Below are 24666 nucleotides of genomic sequence, written 5' to 3'. Positions count from 1 at the left end.
TGCTCTTTTCCCTTGAGCTTCTACTTTACCAAGCATCATGTCCTTGTCCAGGGACTGCAGAAATACTACCTGACTTTTTCATCAGAGCCGTTTTAGGGGACGTGGACTTGTATGTCATTGTGGGCTTCAGAGGCATTTCCCTAAAGGCTAGTGGTAGGGAGCATCCTTTCCCATGCATATTGGCCATTTTCACGGCCCAACCAAAGGGGCAGCAACCTGTGATCCCCGAGTCTGTGATTCCATGCTGTGCCAACTGGTACACCTTGGCAAAGCCTTGAAGCACAACGAGTACATCCTCATTCTGTGTCCGTGCAGGGATGTGCCACAACCTCCGTGAGATGGATTAGGAGAAGAACACGGAGGCATCCTGGTGGGGTAGCTGAGGTACAGAGAACAGGACTTTACTACGGAAGCCCACTTGGCGGGAGACGCAAGCTCCCGCCACTGTTGATAAGATGGAAAAGTCATGGCAGATGATTTACCCATCACCCCCAAGATGTTGGGTAGCTGGTAGCTCACCATCCATTGGTTTTGCCCTGGGAACTAATGGAAGGACCTGCCCAGTTCCCATTCCTCAGCAGAGAGGCATGCCATGCTGGAGTTCCTTAACTCCAGGTGCCCTCTACCTGTGAAGGGTACCAAGCTGTCAGGATCCTTTATTTCAGAAAGGAAATGCCGGGCATCCTTAGAGTGGCTGTGCCGCCTTTAAGCACTGCTTCCTGGGCTTGGACCCTGCCTAACCCTCTCCTACCTGCGCCTGCGCCCTGACCTTCTCCCCCGCCTTTTCTGATGGACGCGCATGCGCGGGACAGGGGTCTCCCAGGAGAACATCTGGGCGCACTAGGACCCCGAGGGGCGGCGCAGCGTTTCTGGGCGTGGCCACAGCACGTGGTTCCCAGGCGCCCCTTCCCTTTCCTGAAAGCGGGGATCAGGCCCTTCCGGCTGCCGGCCAGCCAGGCCTCCAAGGGCGGCGGCCCAGGGCGCGGGCGTCCTGGCTTCCCAGGGGCGGGAGGGCGCGCGGGTGGCACCCCGCCGCCATTGGGGGCCGGCGGCTTTGCCATGTTGCAGAGGCCGCGCTCCAGTCCACCACCACCTGCGAAGCGGGCCTCAGAGCCCGCGCGCGCCTGGAAAGGCGCTGCCATCCACAGGCCCTGCAGGAGAGGTGAGCCCCGGGGCGCGCTTGCACTGAACGCCCTTCTCGAAGTTGCTGGAAAGCTGCAGGCAGCGCAGTGCCCAGGAGCTGCCGGAGCAGGCTTCACTCTGCGCATTCCCTCCGAGTATTTCCTTTCAACCCTCGGAGTCAGTGTCGTGCTGGGCGTTCCTGTCCATGGGCGGATGGAGCCTGCCTGCCTGGGGCCAGCTGCCTTCCTCCGCTCGTGCTCCTGGTGAGCGGACACTTAGCGCCGAGGGTGAGAGAGATGGGGAGAGCGGAAATGGGCTGAATGAGGACTGTGTGCGTCTCCTGACCCTTACAATGGACTCGTGTGTGAGCTGTGGGGTTGCAGTCACTTTTAGGGCGTTGGGTACAGAGCACTTGGCTCCAGGCCCCTTGTGAGCAGCTCTGCCCTTGGCTTTGCTGTCCATGTGAACAGCAGGAAGCAGAGCAAGCAAAGGGGAAGTGATGGCTTAGGACCTCAGGGCCCAGACCTAAGAAGGACAAAGCAGGAGGGCTTGCTCTAACGGTCTTTAGTTCTTGGTTCTTAGCAGCACAGCTAAGAGTTCATGTAATCGGTTCTGAAATTTACACCTCCTTGCCGTCAATCCGGTTGTGAGTCATAGTGACCCTATTGGTAAGGTCCCAGTGGCTCTGTGTGTTCCTGAGACTGTAAATCTTTATAGAGTTCCTACCTCTCCACTTGCCCCCCAACACTTGCTACTCTCTGGTTTCTTGAATTGGGCTAACTTTGAGGGTGTTAGGTGGAATCTCCCAGTTGTTTTAATTTGCATTTCTCTTATGGCTAATGATCAGGAACATTGTCTCATATTTACTCTTCATTCAGATTTCTGCTCCTGTGAAACTTCTGTTTAGGTCTTTTGCCCACCTCCACAGTGGGAAGTTACTTAGTTTCTTAGTTAAGCTTGAAAAGTATTGTAGATTTTAGTAATAAGGCCTTTGTCAGATGTGTCATTGCTAAAGATGTTTTCCCAGGCTGTGGGCTCTCTTCTTGCTCTCTTGGTGAATTCTTTCGATGTACACAGGTGATTTATCTTCAGTATATCCCAGTTCTCAATCTGTGCCTCCTCTGTGTTTGTGTCCTTCCCCCTTTCTGATAGCCTATTCCAAGGTTCTCCGGCTTGTCCAAATTCCCTCATTAATGGCCCTAATTGTTTGGGGTTTTACCTCCAGGTCTGTGATCCACCTTGAGTTTATTCTTCTGCATGGGCCGAGTGAAGGGTCTTGCTTCATTTTTTCTGCAGGTAGGTAATTCATTGTTTCCAGGAACGTTTATTGAAGCAGGTGTCTGCTTCCCACTTAGTATTTTTGGGGCCCTTATCAAAGAGGAGTTGCCTGTATGCTAATGTTTTCATTTCTGCGTCTTCAGCTCTTTTCCATTGGTCTGAATATCTGTCGTTATATCAGTACCACGCTGTTTGGGCTAATGTGGCCGTATAGTACGTGCGAAAGTCAGGTAGAGCAAGGCCTGCCGCTTAGTCCTTCTTCTCGAGGAGTTCTCTGCTACTTTTGGGCTTCTTCCCTCTCCATATGAAGTAGGTAGTCAGTTTTTCCAGATCTCTGAAGAATCATGGTCGTATTCATACCGGGATAGCATTGAACTCATGTAGTGGCTTGGGCAGAACTCATATCTTTAGCATGTTGAGTCTTGCAATCCACGAGCATGGGATGTTCTTCTGTTTGTTGAGTCCATTCTTGGTTTCTGGTCATTGTGTTCTATAATTTTCCTCATGCAGATCTTTCGTTTTGTCAGTCAGGTGTATCCCTAGATGTTTCCATTTTGCTTGGCTATTGTAAAGGGTACTACCTCTTTACTTTTCTCTTCTGTGATCTTGTCCGGTGTGTATAGCAGATTGATGGACTTGTGTTTGTTGATCTTGTATCCTGCCACTCTGCCATATTCTTCTATTGCTTCCAACACTCCGCTTGTGAGTTTCCGGGATTTTCGATGTACAGAATCATATGGTCTGTGAACAATGATAGTTTTGCCTGTTCCTTCCCTAGATGAATACCTTTGATACCGTTCCTTTGTCTTATGTTGTTAGCTCAGACCTCCATATGATGTTGCTTAGCAGTGGTGACAAGCGGCATCCTTGTCTGGTCCCCTTTTTCAGAGGAATTGTTCTCATCTTTTCTCCATTGACTACCTTGTTGGCTGTTGGTTTTTCAGAGAGCCCTGGTTTTCATTGATCAGTGAGTTCCAGGAGTGATCCATCCCCTCCCAAGTCTGGTATTCCATTGGGAATAGATGAAACCAGTTTGGGAATATACTCACATTAGTCCCAGTATATTCGCAGATGCCCAGAGTTGGGAAGCAATGATTTTGAAATATAAAAGTCATGGTGAACATTGTACATAACACACGAAAAGTAATTTTGTGATCTGTACCTGCAGATTTCATAGGCCCTGGTTTGGTGGGAGCCAAATCATTGCAACACCGTTCGCAACAGAGGAGCAGAGTTGAGTTTCATGACACAAAATATGTTGAAGTTAGTATTCTTTGAGCTGATCTAGTAACATTGAGGAGCAATAACAGTAACACACTGAGTCTCTCTTTCAGCAGAGTGAATGATATCTTCGTCAATTGGCTTGAGTGTACGTGGCCACCTGTCACCCCCACTCTGGCAAAGGAAAATGGAATCCTGGGGGTGCCCGCCACTCTGTACTGAGGAAACTAGGCTGCAAAGACACACAGAGAGGATCCGGCTTCTCTCCAGGCCTTCGAGTTAAAGGTGCGTGCTTTCATTCTGTGCATTCCCCTTTCAGAAGCAGGTTTCACGGGACTGGTCATTTTGCTCCAGATTGACAGTTCTTTCTGGTGCTAGATCAAAACTCAGGGAAGCCTCTGTGCCTGATGCACACAGCGAGGATGGGAGGCTTCCCAAACGGTTCTCTAGCGCGATAGACAGCGATCTTGAGAGACGCCTTGTTTCCTAATGCGGCATTAGACACGTATGGAGGAGCATGCGTACTCTGTCCACCTTGGGGTGGGGTGCAGGGAATGAGGGGTCAGCGGCCTGGAGTGCGTAAGTAACTGATTACACTTGCGTCTCTTTTGCTGGGTCAGGCTCTCGTCCAGGTGAGTCAGGAAGTGTTACAAACTCTCCCAAATAGTTGGGCTCTCAGCCAAGATGTCTGGCTTCTCCAGGAGGCAGGTCTTCCAGATGATGATGAAACTATTAGATCACTAGTGTCAGACGATCCCTGCGAAAATGTGTCATTTTTCAGCAAGAACCTTGGAATCTGTCCCTGATCACCTCACAGAGAACACAAGGAGATCTCTTGCTAGAAGAATGAGAAAGTAAGAAAACATGAAGGACTGAAGGCCACACTGAAATCCAGGGACATGGAAATTGAGTAAGGTCAGCTGTGTTTTCCCTAGGGTTTACAAGGTGGTGGTCCCTAACGTAGATTATGCGTCTGGACTCTACTTCTCACAGCGCCTCCTTCTCTGCGGCGTGTAAAGTGCTCATGGGGGCTCAGGAGGGTGGTAGGAAGAAAGGTGGGCCCAGGATATGGAAGCCTCCCTTGGCTGCCGGAAGCCCTGAAATAAGACTGTGCTGTGCACCTCGGCCTGGTTCACGGACATTGACAGCTTTGAAGGCTGCACCCAAGACTTGCCTCCAGACTGCTCAGGGATGAGACGTAAAGCTGTCTAGCCTGTCCCTGGACGGACCGGGGAGGACAGGGAGTGCACCGCAGAGTCCAGAAGTCAGGGTCCATCGCCTGCAAGAGCCCGCGTTGCTCCAAGTCACAAGGTACTCCTTCCCCTGAAAACAAACAACAGATTTTCAAAACCACATTGCAGGAAGTAGAAAATGACGTAGCAGAACTGCCACAGTTTGGGGGTTTCATCTTTCGTCCTGTTCTTCTTTACGGACGCTTTTCGTTATTGGAAATGCGGGTTTCCTATGAAAGCACGTTGCATGAAATAAACGTGTTCTCGGTAGAATGAAGGAAATTGATTATAAAAGTTTGCTCCCTTTCATGTTTCCTTATGGAGCCCTGGTGGTGTCGTGGGTTACACGTGGGACTGCTAACAGCAAGGTCAGCAAGGGGAAACGGGCCCCGGTTCCGAGGGAGACAGAGAAGCTGTCCCACATCCATAAACAGCTACTGCCGGGGAACCCACAGTGGCAGTTCTGCTCTGCCCTAGAGCCGTGGTTCTCAACCTGTGGGTTGGGACCCCTTTGGGGATCGAACGACCCTTTCACAGGGGTCGCTGGATTCATGACAGTAGCAAAATGACAGTTATGAAGTGGCAAGGACAATAGTTATATGATTCGGGGCTTGCCACAGCATGAGGAACTGTGTTAAAGGGTCGCTGAATTAAGAAGGTTGAGAACCACTGCCCTAGAAGCTCACTGAGGGTCGGAATCGACTTGTTGGCAATGAATTTTGAGTGTGACCAAAAGCCAGCATTGTCCATCTCCTCTTCATTGCCATGTGAAGTGTTGTGATCTGGTGTGTGTTTGTAATGTGCAGAGATGAAAAATGTATGTACATAAGCTTATGTGTAATATTTCCAATTCCAAATGATAAAGGTCATCTTTATAAAGATGCTGATGATAAAAGGCAATAATCACTAAATTTGTTTAAATCAGGTACCTAACTTACGTCATAATCGACTTATGATGCGGACATCAGAAGGCAATCCTGTTGGAAATCAGACAGTATCGCTAGAGACAAGGTTCATGGCTATTTTTTTTTATGTATAAGAAAATCTTTATATCGAGAAAGAACTTTATATCCAGCCAAGCTAGTTCTGTCCAAATCAAGACCTTGGCCCCATTGGTAGCCACAGCCTCCTGGAGGTTCATGCAGACGCTGGTCACTAAACAAGGAATCAAAACAGGAAACTGAGCGGTCATGGGCAGAGCTGGAGGGGAGAGGCAGAGGGGGTGCAGTGTTGTGTGGACCAAGGCCCACAGTGGTATGGCAGGGCTCATTGGCCACTCTTTAGAGCCTCAGGCAGAATACAAGCAAGCAGGAAGGCAAAGAGCAACCAAAGGCAGAGACATTCTCAATGTCGTTATAAAAACTCTACAACCCCAAGGAAGCACCATCAGGCCTCACTGATTAATAGGTTGGGCTCCATCTCTACCCTCATGCAGGGACAGTAGTTGACATGAAATCTAACTATCACAAAAGATAAATCTGTGTTACTATCTATGTGTATTATGATCAAGCCCAGGTTATGTATTGGAATCTGTGTTAACCACAGTTTGGTTCATGGCTCTTATTGTTGTGGGTATAGTGGAAGGAAGGGACGACTGAGAACTCGTGGGTGCATTGATCTATGTCAATTTGTCCTTAAAAGTTTCAGGGATTTCAGACATCCTCCTCAGATACATTCCGGAACCAGTGTCTTGGGCTGAGCCTTTTGGAAGCAGATGGCCAACCCTTTCTTCTGCAGCATTGCTGAGTGCGTTCGAACAACTGCCTTCAAGTTCGTAGCTGCGAACAAAGTATTTCTGCACCCCAGAGGAGATCCAGCACACTGGTACACTCGCAGAGGTACACACGTACGTATTACTGTGAGTGTATGCATACGTGCATATGTATTTATATGACTGCATAGATAAGACTTCTCTGTCAGAATTCCGTGTTAACAGATACCCCAATTTTTCTTCATGTAGCAGATATATTGGTCTAAGAAGTTTAGCTTTCAGAAGAAATGGACTCTTGTTTTCAGTAGAGATGTGTAACTTGATTTCCTATATCATTGTCTTCTTTGCTTTTCTAACTTGGAGGCCAACTCATGCCATATATTGACTCAGGAACCCAGCCCCCGAGCGAGTAGGCCTTGGTGGCAGTGGCAGGAATCCTCCTCAGTGGCCATGGCATTTCAGAAGACAGTAAGAGCCCCTTTCACGATCCTACTTAGTGCCCCATATTTGAGGTCCATTTTGGTAAATGGCATCGGGCAGTATCTCACCTCCTCTCTCATCCCCATGGCCGCGAGACAGGAGTCTGACACCCCACCCCCATGCTCCATCCTTCTTTGCCCTATTCTGACACCAGCTGTTCTTCCCACAACACATGTTTCTGTGGTGAGTGTGATCATTGGTTGCCTTGGACACCCAGCACTCAGACAAGACTCACAGTCAGGGGGTTGTTAGGGAAGTTCATAGGTTGCCACACGTCATGATCAGCAAACAGTGAGGAAATAGTCATTAGTCCACAGCAACACCTCTCCTCATCCAGCAACTGAGTCTCTCAGGTGCTCAGCCTGTCAGCCCCGTGGTCCCTCGGTATCTGTGTTGTGGGCCAGGAAGCTAGACCTCCTGTACTCTGTCTCACAGTTTCACAGTCTTGGACCAGATGGGGAAAGGTACTCCATAGTCTTGGCTCTGCTCCTCGGTGCCACTGTGCCGTAGATTCTCTTGCATCTGGTCTCTGTGGCTGCCCCCACTTCACATACTTCTTGAATGTGATCTTCCAAATGGTCCTGAGATTTTCCTGTGTCCCAGATGGCTCTTACATATGGAGGGAGGCATGGCTTTGATGGAGAAGTGGCCATCTTTTAGCAGACCCTACCCCTGGGGAAAACTGAGGGCGGTATCTTTAGTTAGGGACTCGAGTAAAGTAGACTTTCAAGCTGCCTCTGAGAGAAGACATGGTTCACCCCCTCTATTAAGGTCAGTGAACCATGGTGGCATAGTGGTTGCGAGCTGGGCTGTATTTTGTACGTTTGGCCAGTTGACACCACCAGCTGCTCCCCGGGAGTAAGACAAGGCTTTCTACTATCTAGGCAGTTACCACTGCCTTAGAAACTCACAGAGGCCGTTCAATCCTGTGCTGTAGGGTCGCTATGAGTCAGCTTCGACTGGAAGGCATTGAGGTTGCTTGCTTCTGTTTGTTTTCACTCCTGTAACAGACTTGGAAACCTACCAGGGCAGCTCTGCCCTGTCTTATATAGGATCGCTATGAGGTGACATCGACTTGAGGGTACTGAAGTATGGGTTTGTTAGCTTGAGTCCTGTAACACAGGAGCCCTGCTAATGCAGTGGCTATCAGATTGGGTGCTAACTGCATGGCCAGTAGTTGGAAGTCACCAGCTGTCCCTCCAGGGAGTGACAGGGCTTTGCCATCCTGTAAAGATTTAAAGTCCCAGACACTCCCGGGGACAGTTCTGTCCGGTCTTCTAGAGTCACTATGATTATACATTCACTTGATGGCAGTCAATTTTTTCAATTATATGTCATCTATGAATGACCAGACTTCAGTGTGCCACACAGCAGGTGATGACAGCCAGGGCCATTTTTGTGAAGACTCTACGGTAAAGGTCTCCAAAGCCTTTGGCTGCTTAATACTGGGTGTCTGTTAAAACAGTCATGAAAAAATGTAATGATATGATAAAGGAATTCCCCCCAGATTTTCTGAAGTGGTTATCTAGACAGGAAGTAAGGTAACTCTCCATGGCAGTTAAACAGAAAGAAACCAGAAGAAGTGAGGCAACTGAAAGTGGTGATGAGGCTCCATGATGCTCACCTTCCCAACTTGAGATCCCTGAAGACAAAGTGGGTGCATAAGCAAATGTGTTGAAGAACACTGATGGTGTCTAGCTATCAAATGATATAGCTTTAAGAGAAATAGCGGCCCTGTAGGTCAGAAGCAACTCACCCATGTGGAAGAAGCACACCAGCCTGTGTGATCATGAGGTGTCGAAATGATCAGGTTTCAGGCATCAATGCACAAAAAATCATATCATTGTGAATGAGGGGGAGAGCATAGTGGGAACACAAAGCCCATCTGTAGGCAGCTGGACATCCCCTTATAAAAGGGTGGCAGCGAGGAGACGACGTAATTTCTTTACATAGTATACATGCATATATATATCGAATCTATGTTTGCAGTATCACGAAACTACCGGAAGAGCCTTTGACCACTTTTTTTTGCTAGCACAAAACACACTGACTAAGCACATCATAGATGCCTGATTAATCATCCCATGAAAAACAACGTAGCAATACATCTTACACGACTTTCTGCATAACTCTTAGTATTCTAAAGTATGAAGTTATGAAAATATATTAGGATTTTCTCAATGAACAGATAAGTTCTAATTTTTTACTATTCAAGTCAATGCAGAGTGAAACTTTTATATATACATTAGTTTTATTCTCCAGGATGAAGATGTGCAGAGCCCTGGAAATGGAATATTTGTGTCAAAATCATGAATGTTTTAAAATTTGATCTCAAACCCAAATCAAACTCCGTGACATCATGTTGACTGAAACCCAAAAGAACCCTATTTGAAAGACTAGTCAAAGAATTCTTTACCTCTATTTAGTAATAAAAAACAAACTAAATTGAAAATCAATGACAGTTAAGAACTCTTCCATAGTAAATTTTGTGGATTTTGTACACAATTTCACAGGCTACCTAGACATGGATTTCAGAAGAACTCCTTTCAGGTTTTACATTGATGTATTGTTGTTTTGCGGGGGCCATCTCCTCAGGTCTTACCCATAAGGACCGTATTTGTACAACGTGAAACACTGTCTAGGGTTGCTGCTTCCTCACAACCAGTGCTCTGTTGAGCTCACTGTTGTAACCACGATGTCAACTCACCTCACGGAGCCTCTTCTGCTTTTCCAGGGGACCTCTACTTTAGCAAGCATGGTGTTCTTCAGGTACTGGTGGTTCCCAACAAGTTCAGAGTATTTGAGGTACAATCTCAAATCCTTGCTTCTAAGGAGCAATTGGCCATAGTCCTTCCACATTCAGATACCTAACCTGCGAACCTATAGGACAGAGTAAATCTGCTTCTGGGCATTTCTGAGACTGCAACTCTCTCTGGGAGTAGAAAGCTGCCTCCTCTTTCCTAGTGAACGTCTCCAGCAGAACAAAGACTGGGCTAGTCATAAGTAGAGCTGGTCCCCCCTCAGACTGAGAGGCTTAAAAGCCATTTTCCCTTTGTGTCGTGCTCCTTGCTTAGGCCTTTTATCACTGTGTGAGCCCGCTTGAAAGCATGTGGGCAAAGTGAGTCCTTGTTCCCACTCTTCAGTTCTGGGCCAGTGTGTAGAAGGTAGAAGAGGCTGGCAACGATCCTAATCGGATAGCAGTGCATGCTACCTCTGCTCGGGATCAGGCTGTGTCCACAGTAATGCATGGTGGTCTGCTACAACAGAACCAAACTCGGTGCGTGTCTTTGTGTGTACGCATGTGTGTTTCTGTGTGTGTGTGTGTCGTTGTCTGGGTGTCGGGGACGTAGTGTGTAAAGTGGCAGTAGCGCCAAGCAGAGCTGTACAGACAAACTGTAAAATGAATGGCCCTTGAGAAGTCACCTGCTGGTGCGGCACGTTCAGGTATCTTTATCTGGGGTGTTCTTCTCTGGTTCTTTGGGGTCTTCTGAGTGGCGGATCTGTATCTGATGGATCTCTACCTGTAACTTTCTGGGTCCTCTTGAGGTGAACCAAGGCATCTACCACAATCTTCTAACATCATTGTATTGTCACAACTATAATATTGGGGGTCAGATACCATCAGATTACTCAGGAGTTTTTGGTAAGATATCATTTCATGAAACACCTGGAAGTACATTTTCATAACATCCAAAAGATGAATAGTTTAAATTCATATAAAAATTTATTTAATTTTTGGAAGTATTCTTGTTCTTATGCCTGATCTGTTGCAATGAAAAGAGGGTGGAAAGCAACAAATTTTTGTCTTGCAGGAGAGTAAACAACATCCCTGTTGGCTGGATTGCGTGTACATGGCTAGGCGTCCCCATCACTCGGCTTCACTACCCTAGATCCCTGGGTGTCGGGGCATCTTGGTCCTGATGACACTGGACTGGAAAAGACGAGGACGGCAAACACTGCTCATACCTCTACAGTGTAGTCTCAGGTGCGTGCACCTTTTTTTCTGTAACCCTGCTTTCTTCATGCTCGCTTCAAAACCAGGGGACGCAGGATTGGATTACCATATATTCTTCAGTATATGCCAAGATTTTCAGCACATGTGTTAAGCATTTCTTGTCCTAAAATTGGCTGCCTCGGCAGATATTCGGGTCGGTTTATATTGAAATATATACAGTAAGATACTATAGCAATTTCTTGTATTATATCAAACTTCAGGAAGGGTTGTCTCCCAACCTTGCTTCATGCAGCACAGGAACATTGAGGGGACTAGGAATTGGGCTTAGCTCATGACAAGGACCTTGAGTGACGTCTTGACTGTGTAGCTCCACATTAGAAACCCATGGAGGAGTGGGGATCTGATCTGAGTATATACCCTGTCTTGCAGATGATCAGAATCCCCCTGAGGTAGAAGGGGAGAGAGTTAGAAGTTTGTGTAGGTGGAAGCGCTCTGAGGCTCTCCCGGAGAGAAGACCTTTTCCTCTGGGACGGAGCATTCCCCGCTGCACGGCCAGTGGGGAGAGGCAATTGGAAGCCCTTAAGGAGATCCATGTTTTGAAGGCCTAGGTCTTCTCTGGACTGAGCCCTCGTAGGTGATCCACTCAGGCTTTCTCCTGATGTCTCTTGAATTGGGCACACTGGGCCATGATTCTCAGCAGGACCAGTAATGACATGTTAACAAGCGGTGACTAGAAACTGGGGTCCAAGGCAATTTGGAAGGGGCTAAGGGTCAAGCGATATGTCTGCACACTCTCCTAGTCACAAGATCAGCAGTTCAAAATCACCAACCGCTCCCTGGGAGAACGACATGGCTTTCTACTCCCATAAAGAGTGACAGTCTCAGGAATAGAGAGGGGCAAATCTACCTTATGATGCAGGGTTGCCGTTAGCTTGCACCAGCTCAATTTCACAGAGTCCATGTCTTAGCTCCTTAGAATCCTACCTGAAAACACAATGGCTGGAGTCCATGTGATTCTTCAAGCGTGTGTGTGTGTGTTCCGGGAGCAGGAGAGATCTGGGAGGGTCCTGGTCAAGTTGACGACTGTGTTTCCCAAAGGAAGAGATGATCAGGAACTTCTCTATCTCTGAGGACATGGTTTTCTACAATCTCACACTTGCCAGGTTGTATTGGAAGCCTGGACTTAACTAGAAGGAGAACGAAGTGGACATTCACATGAAACTGGCTTGTCAGGTGTTACGGAAGTGCCTGGTGAAAGGGGATGGGCCACAATCCCAGGATCACGTACATGGCACTTGAGGGGTTGTATAACAAACAAGTCTGTGTATCTGTCAGTCTGTGGGGCATAGCGTGTTTTCGTCGGGCTTATATCCTTGTAGACGTCCCCCTAGAGATGAAGCAGAGGGCACCTGCCGCCGCCGTGGCAGCACGCGTGACAGGAAATCCCCATATGCACATGTATGTAATTTTCACAAGGGAGTATTCTCCCGTGATCCTCACTTACCGCCGGGCACTTACATGCACTTGTCGACGTGTGCCTTTCACAGGAGGAGGAGATTGCTGCTTTCTGCCTGACTGTGTGCCCAATCAGATGCTCCCCCGCACGCGGGCTTTCAGCAGTGCCACCTTCTCCATTGCTCTCCTTTTTCACAACTCAGTTCATTCAGGGTTCTTGCAGCTCTTATAGCACTCCATACATCCATTGTGCCAGCTCATGTGTACACATGTTGCCGTCCTCTTTTTCAAAACATTTCCTTTCTACTGGAGCCCTTGGTATCAGTGTCTCTTCAGGGACCCCCCCCCCCTTCTCCATTTCTATGGAACATACTCTCAGCCCTATTGGCTTCATGTTGTGTCTGCAAACATCAAGTGACAACATCATTCACGGTCATTGTTCTGGAGTCTTGAATTATCATCACCCTGGAGGACAGAGTCAAGGCCCACTGAGCAGTAAGTAAAGCACCTCCTGCATCCAGGTAGAGGGCTGCATGAGCTTGTCTCCCAGGGCCTGCTCAGCCTCCCAGGAAAGGGAGCGCTGCTTGCATTGGGCCCTGTGCTCCTTCATTGGGGTGCAATGTCACTGTGGAAACCCTATGGAAAGCATGCAGGTGAAATGGAACCTCGTCCCCACTTTAAGACAGGCCAGGTCAAGGTGTAGAAGGCAGAGGAACAGGCTTGCCAGTGACCTTACTTCAGCAGTAAGGGATCTTTTCTCAGATTCCAAGCCTAGATGGCTCCTAGGCCTGGCTTGTTGTTTTTTTAATGATCAAAGGGCGGAGGAAGCTGCCAGGAGCACTGGGATGCTGGCCTTTGTGAGGCAACCCTGCCATCAAGCGGAAATATTTACTGTGGCTTCCTTTCCATGACAGTTGTATTCAAGGTCAAGGGCTATGGCATCAGGAAGACGGGTTGTGGGTTACTCTGAGGACCTTGGTAGCCAACCTGGCCACTCCCAGAGCTATTGTGAGAACTGCAGAGCCAGGCTCCCTGAGACATGGGCCCCAGACTGCCCGGACCTGGAAACCTCAGACTACCAGTCTCTGGAAGCCCTGTGGCCTTATGTGGCCTTGGTGCCCAATTGTTCTGGATCTGTGCTTTCATCCCAACAACACAGAGTGCCAAATCCCGCATTTTGAAAAGACAATGTTGAAGAGTTGAAGAGCTGAAATAGCGTTTCTCCAATGATCTCCTCCGAAGTTCGGTCCCTTCAAGCTACCTGCCTTTTTGTGGGTGTCAAAGAGCAGGAGCTTGCTGTTATCTGGACTGCATGCAGGATCAGCCCTCCATCAGCCTGCCTTCTTGCAACAACCAAGGACTTCTCAGAGCTCTACAGAAACTGTGTCCCCCTTTCTCCAGATCCACAGCGCATACTCTGCCCAGCAGGTTTCACTTTGCCTTACACACAGCTGGTAACAATCCTAGTCCAGTGAAGGCAAACAGAGCGCCCTCCCAATTCGAGACACATTCAAGTTTCTCTCCTCTCTGACCACCCTCCCTCGAAAGGGCCTACTTCAGTCTACCCCATGCTGTCTCCTTGGGTTCTGTAGCACAGTGCAATCGCTGTTGAAAAGAAGTGGGTTAGGGTGTGAGGTAGTATCAATGAAGAACACAGCTTTCCCCCAGATCCTGGATGCTTCCTCCCCCCAACTACCATGATCTGAATTCTACCTTGCAGGGCTGGATAGGACAGAGGCTGTACACTGGTACATATGAGGGTTGGAGGTACAGGGAATCCAGGGTGGATGATACCTTCAGGACCAAGGGCGTGAGGGACGATGCTGGGAGAGTGGAGGGTGAGTGGGTTGGAAAGGGGGAACTGATTACAAGGAGCCACATGTGACCTCTTCCCTGGGAGAGGGACAGCAGAGAAGGGGGGAAGGGAGACCCCGAATAGGGCAAGATATGACAAAATAACGAGGTATAAATTACCAAGGGCATATGAGGGAGGGGGGAAAGGGGAGGGAGGGGGGGGGAAGAGGACCTGATGCAAGGGGCTTAAGTGGAGAGCAAATGCCTTGAGAATGATTGGGGCAGGGAATGTATGGATGTGCTTTATACAATTGATGTATGTATATGTATGGATTGTGGTAAGAGTTGTTGGAGTCCCTAATAAAATGTAAAAGAAGAAAAGAGAAAAAAATGATTAGGGCAAAGACTGTACAGATGTGCTTTATACAATTGATGTATGTATATGTATGAACTGTGAAAAGAATTGTATCAGCCCCAATAAATTGTTAAAAAAAAAAAAAAAGTGGGCAAAATGATATCTCCTTGCCGCTTCTAAGAAGGGTTTGGTCAAGGTGTAGAAGAGAGACACAGGCTTGCCAGTGGTTCTCAGTCACTGGCAATGGATGTTCTGAGATGAGGCTCTGTCCACGCGTGCATGTAAAACAACCCAGCATAAAGCAGGGGTGCGTGTAGGCCATGAGTTGCAATGCGGCCGTTTGTCCTTGTAGGGCTTCACAGTGAGACTGGAAAAGAAATGCTCCTCAAAAGGGGCACTTGTTGGTGTGGGAAATTATGGATTACTTTTTATTTATTTCGGATGTTCTTCTGATTTGGGGGGTTTGTCTCTGAACTAAGCACCTCTACGTGGGGCAGCAAATGGGCCTTAGCTACGTAAGTCCACCGAGCTAAACCATGTTAGTAACAGCAGTCTTCTCACATTACTTTTCAGAAGGAAAACCGCCCTAGGGGTCGTCATTTAAATAGTTTTAAGTCTTACACAGTCATATGTCACAGGAGCTGTTTGATTGAGATCTCCCTTATTGAAACTGCTAGAACTGAATTCATAAAATGTTGAAGATGATTCATAAAATTTCCCAAGATGAGCAGTATAAATTAATTTCAAAATGAAATTGTTTTAGAAAATTATGGTTGTTCTCATTTCTAATCTCAAACACAAATTCACTGTGCATTGAGTAGAGATTGACTCCTAGTGACCATTCTGGACAGATTAGAATTGTCTGTGTGTGTGGGTTCCTAAAACTCTTAAAATATTTGGAAATCACTTTTTAGTGGATCTTACAGCTCTTACAACATCCCCACTATCAATTTTATCAACATATTTATACAAATGTTACAATCATAATTTTCTAAACATTCACTTTCTATTTCGGTCCTTGGTATCAGATCCCCCACCCCTCGTGACCTTTTATAAATTGGAAATTAATATTATTATAGCTCACCTCTACTACCTTCTTCCTTCACCCACGTGTCTGTTGTTCATCCCCGAGGGGGTAAGGAGGGTTATGTGTGGATCATTACAGTTGTTTCCTCCTTCCTCCCCTCCTCTTTCCACTTTCCCCCTAGCTCCTGGGATCACTTTCTTCCCCTCATTTGCCTGTGCACTCATTTTATCTTCAGCCATCTTGTCAGGAGCATGAGCATCACAGAATGTCAGGTTATGAGAACAAAGTGTTGTTGCATTGAAGGAGGGCTTGAACTGAGGCTCAGAGTCTGTTCATTTCTTCAATATATTGCCTTAGAAATATATGTACATAGATAGGCCAATACCAATATTTTTATGAATTAATTTATTTACTGAAATACAACTTTTTCAGGTAGTAGAGAGCCTCATCTTTCTCATACGGAGCAGATGGTGGTTTGAATCAGTGATCTTACTGTTTATAAGGGAACGCTTAGCCACCACATCACCAGGTATCCTTAGCTAATGTAGTAACATTAAAAAAAGGACAAGCCAACCCATTTGTATCTTTCAGCAGCGAAGACTATCCCTGTTGGCTGGATGGAGTGTACCTGGCCTCCAGGCCGCAGCGCTAGGGTTCACTGCAGTGGAGTCCCTGGACTCTGGGCATCTGGGTGCCGATGACACTGACTGGACAGAAAGGGAGCAGAGAGAACCCTGCTCATCTCTCCATGGTGTAGTCTCAGGTCAGTGCTCTTTTGTGTTCTGATCTGTTATCCTTTAAAGACCAGGTGCCAGGGCATGGTTGAACAACTTGAGTAATTTCTGGGTTTTGATGAAGGCTCAGGAAGGCTAGTCTCCCAACATTGAGTCACAGAGCACTGGGTGGACACTGGGGGGTTGTGAAGAATCTTGACTCTGGAGGAAAACAAAAGCTGAACTTGTAGCCCTGAAGTCTCCTGCATCTACAGGTGTGAGCCTGAGGACCAAATAACAAGCAGTTGTGACTCAGGGGTCTTCAGGAGCTAAATGGAATCATGTGTAAGAGCAGTTTGCATAAGAGAAGACTTTAAAAAGTTTTCAGGAAAATTCCATTATCTTTCCATTCTATTTCACTTCCCCATAAATGTGCAGAAGCCCCCTCCAGGCTCCATGTGCACATCAGTCTATTTACTTATAAAAAGCCAATGGAAAGCAAAGGAAGGCCCCAGTGCAGTCAAACCCCAGGAAGGAAGCTCAGCTGCCTTCTGCACCTTCTGGTTTTTTCATTCTACAAAGGGCGGAGGGAGCAGCAAAGAGAACAGTGGGCTTTGCATTTGTGAGACCGCAGTGCCACCAAGCGGAAGAATTTTCAGCCTGCTCTGATCACAGCAAGAAGGTGCAATTATCAGGATACAGTTTGGAATATTAGGAAGGGTACTTTGGGGGCCACACCTTCAATCTTGAGCTAGTATGAAAGCCAGCAACTCAAACTCCCAGACAAATAATCCCCAGGCGGCCCCTTGGCAGGATCTCTGAGCTGTATGGGCGTGGCGTCAGTGGCCGCCATGTTTGGGAGAAATGGGTGAATGTGTTGTTTTCTCCCGCCATTAAATGGCAAAGGAGAGTATTTTGAAGGAGAAAAATACACGTATATACGGGGTTATGGTTGAGGTTCGTCGAAGGTGGTCGGATCAGAGACCCATGGCCCACCTGTAGCCATTGGCACATCCCCCAGAGAGGTGTCACAGGAAAGGGAGGAGGCAACCAGGGCTCAGTAAAGCACTGAGTAAATGCAAAGTATTCCTGTGGGTTCTTGAGGCTCCTCAGCCCGCATTACCATGGCCCCAGTGATGCCTCTCACTTCGGACTAGACCTCAGCTCATGACACAGGCAACCCAGGAGCAGGAATGGGACTAGCAATAACAGATGGGCAGGGAGAAAGGGGGGAGGAGAAACAGGGGAGGAATAGGGAACAGGTTATAATGATTGACACACACACACCCAGTCCAGGGGAAGAACAAGGAAACCATAGGAGAAGGGAGACAGTGGTCTGTTTGAGATATGAAAATAATAATAATTTATAATCGCTCAGGGGTCATGAGGGGGTAGAAGAGGGAGGGGGGAAAAAGAGGAGCTGATATCAAAGGCTCAATTGAAAGTAATTGTTTAGTAAAGAATGATGGCAACATGTACAAATATGCTGATACAATTGATGTTTGCATTGTAATAAGAACTGTAAGAGCCCTCAGTAAAACAATAATAATAAAAGGATATAAGATGTGAGTTGGGCGCAAGAAGGCCTGTAGCACTGCCTCCAAGTATCCAGCTGAGAGCAGCCATTGCTCTGTGTGCTGATGACATGGTGAGCAGGGGCTAGTACTTTCTTCCTGTTTCCTTGGCTCAACAGAGCAAAGAGCCCAGAATTCTTCGGAGCTCTTGAAGCACCTCTAGCCACAGTGCCCGTTCTGCAGCAGATGCTCCCTCTGAATGGTGTCCTTCTGGGCATGCAGAGAACCAAGGATACCCTGAGGGCAGTGCTCATGGACCTGAGGCCTCACCGGTCACTCACTGTCCTTAGCTGTCTCTTGGCCCCAGGACCCTGTATAGTGGTGCGGAACTGGTCAGAGGGTTTTCAAAACTCTAAATATTTATTTTAGTAGTTCATTCCTCCAAGCGTTTTCACTGTGAATTAGGAGGAGGTTTAGAGTGCAGACTATAGTTTTACATTCAACAAATCAAGTCCATTTTGCTCTGTCTCCTCCATTACAATTCCTTCTCCCTACTCGTGTAACAAGGCTTCTTTCTGAAAAAGGAGAGAAACCTGTTGCCTCTGCAGAGGCTAGGGCTTGAAAGAGACATTCCTTTCAAGATGTGGCAGCTCCAGCCCCGAAAATCAACACGATGGATGGCAAAGAGTCTGCAGTTAGACAGGAAACTGCTTGCTTCTTTTCTCCCAATTGCAAAGGGCAGAGGGTGAGCTCATAGGGGGGGCAGTTGGCATTTCTGATGTCATGCTGCCATCCTGCGGTAGTTATTTCCAAAGTCCATGGACCCACTTCCTTTTTCTGGGGAAGCATGGGGTTACAAGAGGGCATGGTCATGCTTGTCCGCACCCCTTGAGATACTGGGCAAGGCCAGATGACAGGGAAGGTCTGCTTAGGAAGTGAGGGAGACCGTTCTGGACAGAGTGGATGGGCAGCCAGGGAAGCAGTCAGGCCACCCTTCCAAAGTCGAGGCAGGACTCTTGGTGACTGGAATCACTGGAGGACACTAGAACCAGGTTCTCCAAGGGGGACTCAGCGTAGTTTTCCTGTGCTTGAACTCCTTTCCAGTGCAGTTGTCATTTACCCTTAGGACAGAATACATGTTCCTTTGACTTTCCCAACAGGGCTGCCACTGAGGCCACCTTTCGAGCTTAGAGAACCTGGTCCCAGAGCTACTGGGACTAAATCAGCTATGGCCTGGGCTACAGAGTATCTCGGTTTCCGCTTTTGCCCCTTTGTCTTCTCTGGACTCTGGAGCTCCCTCATCCAGAGCAGGGCCTGAGCAGCCTGGCCTCAGAAAGAGAGAGACGGGGAGAGTGCAGTCCACTGTGTCCTGGCCGGGCCCATCTTCAAGAACCCCAGAAGGACACTGGCCCATTCAGTGCCCCACGCTGGAGGTCCAGACATCAGAACGAGGGATCCAGGGCTCTGCCAGCCAGTGCCAGGCGGGAGGCTCATTTACTTTAGGATCTTCACCACCCTTCATAAAGAGTCGCTGTGTGACACAGAACTCTGAACGCACACCACGTGCATACACACACACAAACTCACACACTCAAACACACGTCCATTGTCTCCTTCCCTTTGTCTTCAACTGTCCTGTGCAACACTTTGTGGTTAGGGGCTCACCCCACTGAAAGAAACCCTCCCTTCCCACTGATTAGGCCCCTTCACTGCTGTTCGCTCTCCCTCCCGTGGTTCCAACACGATTGGCAGAACCAGAATGAATGTTTCTGGCTACGCGGTTCTCCTTGTACAAGGTGATGAAGGTACCCCAGAGTCAAGCTTTCAGTTCACCTTGTCCCCAAAAGCAGCTTGCAGGGATCAAGCCTAGTACTCAGTGGTCTCCAGGACCAAGCTGGAGCAAGGGGGTGCTAGGTGTGGGTGTATTCAACTCCCCCCACCCCCCATCAGGAAGGAAGGAAATCTAATATCTTCCTTCAGGGACAAGGGCTTAAAATATTCAGCAGGGAGTGGGAGCTGGAACCCCAAATGTGGACAAGATGGGGAGGTTCTAGGCTTAAATGGGCCAGACTGGTTGGTGATTTTTTTTTTAATGACAAAGGGCGGGGGGAGTACTTCTGGGAAAGAACATAGGGTCATTTCTGATACAATACTGCCATCCAGTGGTAGTTGTTTGGCGGCCCTGTGACCCGCCATGTTGCATCTGTTGAGCATATGGGAAGACAGCAAGATGGGACCAACCTCCTCCCTCCCCCAGAATAATTGAACACAAGGTCACGCAACAGGAGTGGAATCTGCATAATCTGAAGTTGATTGAGAGATGAATCTCAGATGCGAAACTGTGAGACCCCAGTGTGCAGAAGGTGCTGGATGACAGAGGGAGCCAAGCTTCCTTTGTGAGACCACATAGGAAATAAGCCTCCAGAGAACCCGCCTGTCTACAACTGAGGGACAGGAGGGAGGCAGTCCCTGAAGAGAGGGCTTGGCAGAGAGAAGAGGAGACCACAGGCATAAACCTGACTTGCACCTTGTCAGGAGATCCCCCCCTATGATGCAGGCTGGACCTGAGCTGGTTTCCAAAATTTCCTGTATTTTTTGTTTGATTTGGGTCTGTTCAGATTTGAGTGTATCTCAGAGGTGTTCATGTGACTGAGGGTCACACTACGCTCTAAGTTGTGCAATATGCTTCTCCATTTTAAAGTGTGTGAAACCTAGGATTGATGAATCAGTAGGTACAACAAGTAGAATCAGGGTTTCAGGGGAGGAAGGTCCAGTGGAGGTGGTGGGGTAATGAGTTCAAGGAGTCCATGGAGAAATAGAATGAATCTGTGGTAACAATTGTCCATTTCTACTGGATCTGATTCAACTATGGAATGATAGGATCTATGAATTAAGCCCCAATTAATCCCAAGTATTTAAAAAGGAGAAAAAAGAACCCTAATTCGGCTGCTCCCTTCATGCTTCTGGGAGCCTGGTAGGCAAAGTGCTCCCGGTTTCCTGTTCTGTCTTCTCCGGCCCTGAGGTCTCGCATCCACTCAGCCTTCTTTGAGTGCCTCCAACGCATTTTTGCTCCTGTCCCAGGCCTTCACCACAAGGTACAGCAAAATCTCCACATTTGGGATTCTTATTCCAGGAGACCCCAGAGCTACAGAGCTGTGTGCCCGCAGACACACGATTGTGAGGCGATAGACCACCTCAAAGCATGCTATCAAGCAAAACTTTGGAGAGGGAAAGAAGGAGAATCAGCAGAGCTTGGGGCGTGGTTGTGAGAGGAAGGCAAGGAAGGGTGCGGAGGCAGCGAAATACTGAATGGGCTCCCCTCGCCAAAGTCTCTGTGCCTCCTAGAGAATGGCCTTTTCTGCTTGAGTCTGTGTCGGAAGGTGGGAAGCCACGGATAAGATTCACCTGTGAATGGCTGTGACTAGGCTTCACTTTGATAGCCTCCCAGCTAGTAACAAATTGGCTTTCTGAGGAGCAGGAGGAGGGAATCTCGTTTCCAGCAAGAGCTGGGAATAGAGCATGTCATTTTGACCACGAAATCCCTACACAGTGAACCTCCTTGATCCAGAAGACACCTGTGGCATCTGAGGAGCACCGGCCACGTAACCAGAAGCCAGAGGATCAGTGCTGGACTTCCAGGCCACAGAGCAGGTCAATCTGCTGACTGCGTCTGGGCGAGGGGCGGCCTTGGGAAGTGGGTGGAATGCAGCTGGGCACCTACCTGGAGGAGCTGGGTTTAGGGGCGCCTGGAGGTCACGCTGAGTGCCTTCCGGTTGAGGCTTGCTAGAGTGGCGTGTTTCTGGGTCATTAATTGTAGGAGCTGGATGCCTTCCGGTAAGGCTTCCAGTGTGGAACGGTGAACTCCTTTTGGACATTTATTAGCAGCTCTGAAAGAACGTTGTGTACTAATGTCCTTGCAGAACATCCATACCTTGAGCGTTTCTCACATGCGTTGTGATGTGTTCACTCCCACAATAAACGCTATAATTCATTGCAGTGAATTTTGGAAGCAGGAGGAAAACAGAGCGTGCGCAGGAGACTGGACCACAAAGGGACACGGGAGGGAAAAGGGAGGGAGGGAGGAAGGACACGGTAAGCCTGATGTCACAGGAGAAGTCCAAGAAAAAGAAGTGTCCACTCACCAACTGCGACCTGTGAGGAAAGGGAAGCAGTGGTCAGAGAGGAGCATGTCTGCCCTCTGCAGTTGTAGCGAGGCCAGGACATACACTGTGTCAAAGCAGCACAAACTGAAGAATCTTTACCTCCCGCAACCATCTGGGTGAAATGAAAGATGAAAGGCAATTGTGAATATGTACTTGTTTTCATGTGCAGTGAAGGGTAAACGGAGAGCCAGGGAAACATTACATCTGGTCCCCGCGCTAAGGAGTGGCAGGCTGAAGGATGAAGGAGGACCAAGCTGGGAAGGGCACTCGTACCGCTCCCAGAAGGCAGAGCACACTTGGTCCAGCACCTCGGGAGTTTGCCGGATAGTCCGCAACTGTCTTCTCTCGAGAAATCGGATTCGTCTTTCTCTGAGAGTTCTGGACGATTTTATAAAGATGAAGCCCCGGAGAATGGTGATATGTCATAGTAGTTACATTTCTCCAAGCGAGAATAACACACTGATTTTATAATGCAGAAGATTTGTAACCGTTTATGATTCAATGCTTTTACAAAACAGATATGAACAAGGAAATTGACCTATCGCTGTCTACATATGCCAAGATCTAAAGGCAAGTGCTTATGTTTTCCTGAATCTCCAAGTATTCTTAGAAGTTTTCTGTGGGGACATTCCTTTGACTTGCGTTTCTTCTCCAGTGAAGATAACACTTTGTGAATGTCCTAGAGCATCCGAGTAGTTCTGTGCCCTACCTTTTGAAAGCCAAAATGGTGGCTCATGCCACAACTGACATTTCTGGGTTAAAAAAAAAAGTTTTCTTCTGGAAACGGTATAATAGGAAGTTTAGATTAATGGCTAAAAACCTTTTCAGTAACTGAAAATAATCTTTTTATTCTGTCTCCATTTCTAAAATAGATTATTCATTTTATTTCCATTAAATTAACCCTAACCTCCGAAAACGCAAACTTTCCCACTAAATGTCTTTTGCTTTCCTGTTCCAGAAGTAAAACTGGGCTTGGATATATATCTTTATCTCTAATTGGATGACATTTTACATTAAATTTTAAGTAAAAATGTACTTGAGACAAATGTAATTTTCCTGAAATTAATGGTAAGAGCAATTTTGATGGTAAATAAATATTTATTTTTTATCTTTATATAGATATATTTGAAAGTAGCGTGTAAATATTTAGTTCATCTGTGACCATTTGTCTTAAAAGGCCATTTTATAAACTACTAGGCAATTAGTGTATTTGAATAGTAGTTTGTGTGATTGTATAGTTGTTAAGTGCACGTATATATAACCAAACTGTATGTAATATTAAAATAGTTTAATATTAGAGGTATAATATATGATATGGTTTAATGTTAGTGCTAAAATGTGGACGATATGTTTTCTGTGGTGTGAGACCTGTTATACAGTCAGAAATAGTTGTGGGATTAAATTAATGTTTCCTGGAGTGACTAAGTTAATGTTAACTTTTTGTGCACAAAACCCTATCAGTAAATGATGATGTATTTGGATTTTATAACTCTTACACAAAGCATCTCCCTCCATTAGTGAGAGACAGCAGAAGATTCACCTTTCATTGAGGAGACAGGGAGTCTTCAAAGAAGCCAATACTGTTGAAAACTTTCTAATACAAAGGAGAGAATCCTTCGAGAGGTTTGTAGTGATTGCAAACACATCGCACCGTTAAATTTTGCATTTAAAATAAGCCAAGAATGCAAGCGTTGAATGCCATCATTACTGTAGTAAAAATGACCTTTATGCTCTGAAAGCTCTCCAGTTTTTAAGGAAAACATATACTTTGCACAGCAGGAGACACACCTTGAATTTCTACATTTAAAGGCGGCTTTCAACTGGACATCAATATAAAGAATGCTGTTTTCTTTTGAGGGTCGGATTTGTGACACCTGTTGGAAAAGTGTGAATTAAAGCTTACTTGGATTCCTTTTTTCTCTTCAGCCTTCTGGACTTTCCTTAAACTTGTAATGAGGACTCAGTCAGATAAGTTGTTGATGCTTACTATAATATGTATGTTTCCATCTGTGATACATTTCGAACTAGCAGATGGCTTGCAGATCATTAAATTGTTTAATGTTTGCTACTAAAAATTAAAACCTGAAAGGTAATTTGCTGGTTTTCTCAACATGTAATGACATGACTGTATCCTGTATAATATAATCATTTGGCTATTATTTTTTAATTTGTTTAAAATTATTTTTTGTGGTATAAGTACTTTAAAAATAAAGGCCAGAAATATTCATCAGAAAAAAATCCAGTTTTGTATGTGTCCATAAGAACTTTGAATCTTCTTTCTTCCTGTTAGCTTGTTTCCTAGACGCATCTAAAAACATTAATTCAAAAGTCAAGGATTTATTTATTTTTTCAAAATCAAGGATTTCTCCGAGGCCACTGAAGAAATTACATTGCCACCTTCTCTATTTCTATAGACGGCTCAGTCCAACACGTGTTACGTTGCGCCTGGGAAGGCAGAGTCACTTCAAGAGAAATGAAGCCCATCCCCCTTGTAAGGTGAGAAGGGCCACCTTAAGCATATAGATAAGGTACATTTCAGGTGGGGTGCTAAGGTGGTCCCCTACTCATGAGTCCAGGTGAGGATATTGTCTAGAACAGTGGTTCTCAACCTTCCTAATGCCGTGACCCTTTAATACAGTTCCTCAT

General features: G+C 46.9%; 1 long non-coding RNA gene and 1 other non-coding gene across 19 annotated transcripts in view; both read left to right on the top strand.

The window, feature by feature from the left end:
* The first annotated feature begins 817 nt into the window (after positions 1-817).
* LOC142434924 (uncharacterized) overlaps positions 818-24666 on the top strand; it is a 76444-nt gene continuing 52595 nt past the window's right edge. Inside the window, exons 1-9 of one of the 18 annotated variants that reach the window (XR_012781202.1) lie at positions 818-1162; positions 3735-3906; positions 4403-4932; positions 5779-5864; positions 6495-6699; positions 10857-11029; positions 16222-16393; positions 20069-23643; positions 24435-24516. This is a non-coding gene — a long non-coding RNA (uncharacterized LOC142434924). The remainder of the gene's footprint in view (positions 1163-3734; positions 3907-4402; positions 4933-5778; positions 5865-6494; positions 6700-10856; positions 11030-16221; positions 16394-20068; positions 23644-24434; positions 24517-24666) is intronic. The other 17 variants (XR_012781199.1, XR_012781189.1, XR_012781194.1 and 14 more) reach the window with 17 other exon arrangements.
* LOC142435444 (small Cajal body-specific RNA 24) lies at positions 22643-22772 on the top strand. The gene has a single exon (XR_012781499.1).

The sequence above is a fragment of the Tenrec ecaudatus genome, chromosome X, assembly GCF_050624435.1.
Source record: "Tenrec ecaudatus isolate mTenEca1 chromosome X, mTenEca1.hap1, whole genome shotgun sequence".
NCBI classification, from domain to species: Eukaryota; Metazoa; Chordata; class Mammalia; order Afrosoricida; family Tenrecidae; genus Tenrec; species Tenrec ecaudatus.
The sequence above is the reverse complement of the archived record's forward strand: the minus strand, read 5'-3'. Positions and strand labels throughout refer to the sequence as shown.